This window comes from Phocoena phocoena, chromosome 6 (genome assembly GCF_963924675.1).
Source record: "Phocoena phocoena chromosome 6, mPhoPho1.1, whole genome shotgun sequence".
NCBI classification, from domain to species: domain Eukaryota; kingdom Metazoa; phylum Chordata; class Mammalia; order Artiodactyla; family Phocoenidae; genus Phocoena; species Phocoena phocoena.
This window is the reverse complement of record NC_089224.1, coordinates 73,043,675-73,048,760: the sequence shown is the minus strand read 5'-3', so window position 1 is coordinate 73,048,760 and position 5,086 is coordinate 73,043,675.

Sequence of the window (5,086 nt, the reverse complement as noted above, 5' to 3'; positions counted from 1 at the left end):
TGGAATATAAAGTATGACACACAAATGAACATATCTACAAAACAGACTCACAGATATGGAGAACAGACTTATGGTTGCCAAGGGGGAAGGCGGCAGGGTGGGAGGATTGGGAGTTTGGGATTAGCAGATGCAAACTAGTATATATAGGATGGATAAACAACAAGGTCCTACTGTATAGCACAGGGAACTATATTCAATATCCTAGAGTAAACCATAATGGAAAAGAATATGAAAAAGACTATATATATATATATATATATAATATATATATATGTGAATCACTTTGCTGTACAGCAGAAGTTAATACACATTGTAAATCAACTACACTTCAATAAAATTTAAAAAATAAAAATGAATGTATCTGTTGTGTTGAAAATGAAATTTTTAAAATAAATTTATTTATATTTATTTATTTTTGGCTGTGTTGGGTCTTTGTTGTTGCGTGCGGGCTTTCTCTAGTTGCAGCGAGTGGGGGCTACTCTTCGCTGTGGAGCACGGGCTTCTCATTGCAGTGGCTTCTCTTGTTGCGGAGCACGGGCTCTAGGCGTGTGGGCTTCAGTAGTTGTGGCATGCGGGCTCAGTAATTGTGGCTTGCGGGCTCTAGAGCACAGGCTCAGTAGTTGTGGCGCAGGGGCTTAGTTGCTCCGCGGCATGTGGGATCTTCCCGAACCAGGGTTTGAACCCGTGTCCCCTGCATTGGCAGGCAGATTCTTAACAGCTGCGCCACCAGGGTAGTCCCTGAAAATGAAGTTTTTGATGATAATGCTAATGATACTTAAAAAAATAATAATACTATCTACCACTAATGAGTGCTAACTAGCTTCAGGCAAGGAACCAAAAGCTTTATCTATTACTTTTTCTAATCTTCACAACAATCCAATGAGATTGGCGTTATTCTTTCATTAATTCAACAAATACTTATTAAGTACTACATGGCTTCCTTATCACATCACTTTAGTACCTTGATCCAGCAGAATTTAAAATCAAGACCATCCCTGAAATTTTCAGTCCTAAGCGCTAATAAATTCTATTAACTTAAGCCTATTTACACTGGGTCTCTGTTGCTTGTAATTAACATATCCTGGCAAACACAGGCAGGGTCCTATCTCTACAAATCAAGCGTCCTCAGGAGTGTTTTGTTTTCCTTGGTATTACATAATGTAGTATAGAATCGGCAAACATTAAATCACAAATCCCATATTGCTGATTTTTCCAAGATTCAACTTTACTTTTGAGAATGGTTCTGAACAGAGTTCAGTGGTAGAATTTTAAGATGACGTAGGTTCCCCTGATGTAGGCTCTAGGGATACACTGGTGGATATGACAGTCATGACCCTTCTTCTCATAGAGCTTACTTTCTTTTACTGGTGGGAGAAGATGATAAACAAATAAAGAAGGAAGGAAACAAGAGAAACCAGAGAGAGACAAATGCTACAGTGATAATACAATGATGATATCAAGTGGATTGGCAGGGAGGAGTGGCTACCTTAGGCTAACGGGTCAGGGAAGCCAGCACTTAGTAAGTCACATTTACGTTGAGACCTACCTGACAAGTAGAAACCAAACACCTCAAGGCTTGGAGGAAGCGTGATTCAGGCAGCGGAGCTGATAGTATAAAGCCGTCCTGAGGTATGCTCAAAGAAAATAGATACAAGCATGATGGGAACATACTAGGATAGGAGGGAGAATGTTAGGATAGGAAGTTAGAGAGGTAGGCAATGGCCTATCATGTAGGGCCTATGGTCTAGAACAAGGGCATTTAATTTTATTCTCTGATGGAAATCCATTGGAGGATTTTAATCTAGAGAATAAGGGGATCTGCTCTGGGATTCTGAAAGCTCATTCTGGCTGTCTTGTCCTGTGGAAAATGGATTTTAGAGGTTCAAGACTAGAAGCAAGAAGACTAGTGACAAAGCTTTTGTTTTAGTCCAGGTCAGAGGTGCTGTTGGCTTGCTCAGAAGTGGTAGCAGCAAAAATAAAAATGAACATACCTGGCGGGGGGCACTTATGATCTAACAGGGAGCCTCATTCACAAAGATTAATTGTGCATGACAGCTCCAGAGCGGCTCAGTGCAAAAGCTGTTGGCTGCATGCAGTGGTTCTAAAACAATATATGGTTTAAAGGAGGAGTTCATAACTGCTAAGACTGGGTGCCAGAGGTGGGGCAAAGAAGCAATCCATTGGGTGTTTGGTGGTCTGAGTTGGAAAAGATAGCAGTAAGGTAAGTTTTGGAAAACAAAATCAGAGTTTTGTTTTGTCTTGTTACATCGAGATGCCTCTAATATGTAAGCCATTATGTCAAGAAAGCAGTTGGAGTTAGCGTTAAGGTTAAGCTGTGAAGTTCAGGAGAGAATCATTGATAAATGGTATTAAAGACGGTCCCCGACTTACCATGGTTTGACTTACAGTTTTTCGACCTTATGATGGTGTGAAAGCAATATGCGTTCAGTAGAAGCTGTGCTTTGAATGTTGCATTTTAATCTTTTCCCAGGCTAGTGATGATATGTGGTGGCATACTCTCTCATTATACCGGGCAGCAGAAGCGAGCCGCAGCTCCCAGTCAGCCATGCAATCACCAAGGTAAACAACCCATACACCTGCAATCATTCTGTATGCATACCAGCATTCTGTTTTTCACTCTCAGTACAGTATTCTATAAATTACATGAGATATTCAACACTTTATTATAAAATAGGCCTTGTGTGAGATGATTTTGCACAACTGTAGGCTAATGTTACTGTTCTGAGCACCTGTAAGGTAGGCTAGGATAAGCTGGGATGTTCAGTAGATCAGGTGTATTGAATGCATTTTCAACGTACGATATTTTTATTTTTTGATGGGTTTACTGGGACGTAACCCCATCATAAGTTGAGGAAGAGGAAGATCAGTATAGTTCATATGGAAGAATAAATATCTGAACACAACTAAGAAGAGTTGGATAACTCTGAAGGGGTGATATATCCTATCAGATACCAAAATGTTTCATAGAGCCCCTGTAATCAAATCGAGATGGTATTGATATCGGAATAAATAGCTCAGTGGAACAGTCCAGACTTAAAGAAATGGATCTCAGTCAATATGAGAGTGTAATACATGACAAAGATTGAAGTTTAATTCATTGGAAAAAGGATGGAATGTTCAATCAATGATGTTGGCACAACTGGCAATCCATCTGGAAGAAAATAAAATTAGTGTCCTATCTTACATATTTTACAAAAATAAACACCAGATGGATTAACTACTTCAATGTAAAAAATGAAATAACGAAAGTACTTGCAAGAATATCTAAGATACTGCATGTACAGTATAGAAATGGAGAGACCTTCTTACAAAGACTGGGGCTCTGGAAGCTATGCAAGAAAATAGAGATATTTGGATATGTAAAAATAAAATTTTCTATGGCAAAAGATTCCATTAAAAATGATAAAGAACAAAAAACATATTTGAAAATTTGTAATTCAGATGACAAAGAGTAGATATGTAATATTGAAGAGCTCTTACAGATTGTTAAGAAAAAGACAAATGACCCAATTAAAAAAAATGAGCAAAGGATGTAAATAGACAGTTCACAGGGTAACAAATGCAAATACTAACAAGCTATGAACAAATGTACAGATTCACAAGTAGTCACGGAAACACAAAGTAAAACCACACTTTAAAATTATTTGAATCCCTTCAGGCTGCCAAAAATTGGTAAGTGGTCGTATTTATTGCTAGTTGGGATATGGGTATTTCTATTTTTGGTAGAAATGTGAATTATTTTAGTCTTTTTGGAAAGGAATCTGGCCACCATAATGAAAACGAAAAATGTATATATCCTTCGATTCAGCAGTTTTTTCCCTGGGAATGTATCACACAGAAACAAAAACACTAGTGCATGAGGATTTATATACAAAGATGCTATTACAGCTTTGTTTTTAGTGGCCAAAATTGGGAATAAAAGAGAATGTCCTTCAAAGGGGAAAATTAAATAAAATATGGTCCTTTTACCCTGTGGAATATTATGTATGAATGTATGAAAGACTGAATCAGAGTTTACTGAAATTTCCACAAGGTAGTATTAAAAGAGAAAAGCAAAATATAGAGTTCATGTAATACAATACAGTCCCATTTTTAAACTAATGATGACAAACTCCCTCTGTGTATGTTTATTTACATTTATGAGTGTTTGTAAGCTTATATATGATTATAAGAGCATAAAAAAGAAGAAAACATACTAGGTTGTTAACATTTGTTCATTCAGTGGGAGAGTGACGTAAGTGGAGGAGGGGAGGACTTAAGCAAAAAGGAAAAGAAAAGAAAAAGAATTTAAAAAGGAAAAAAAAATGTCCGAACTCCTCACCTTGAAGATTTTTACTTAAATTCTTGAGATACCTAACTCCCCTGGGAAGTCAGATTCAGAAACAAACAATAGCGATTCCTGCCCACTCAGAGTCATGTGTGTTTGAAGGTGGGCTTAATTGCCGATAATTCTAGCCTTTTCAGTAGAAGTTATACAATAAACAACTTCTGGTCTTCAGGCAGAAAATATTTCAGAGCAACATGTTGACTGCCTTAGAAAAATAGATGTTAAGTACATCCAACCACCAGCTACAATTATTACTTATTCGTCTAAATACCCATCACCACTCCATCGACTCTTACGTACCACGCTCATGAAAACTGGAAAATGATTGGGTGGAGGAAGAGGGGAGTGGTGAGGGGAAAGAAGGACTGAAAACATTTTAGAGAACACATTGGACTCAGAAAATGGAATGAAAAATTGGGAACATGTCAGTCTCAGAAAAATGAATTAGAAAATTGGGAATTATTTAGACCAACCCATCTGGGATATGGGGAAGCAAACCCCCATTAATGACTTGTCTGCTTAAAAGTTGATATTTATGTATACAACTGAAACAAAAGTTTCATGAAACAATAATACATGTTGCATACTTTGTTATTTCCTATTGATATTCTATTCTTCTTAAAAAAAATGCTGGTCACAACCTAAGAATGGGTCACATGTGCAATTTGAAAAGCAGCATAGGTGTATTATTATTAGTGCTATTTTAGCCTTGTATACTTCTTTAAAGTCATGTTTTTA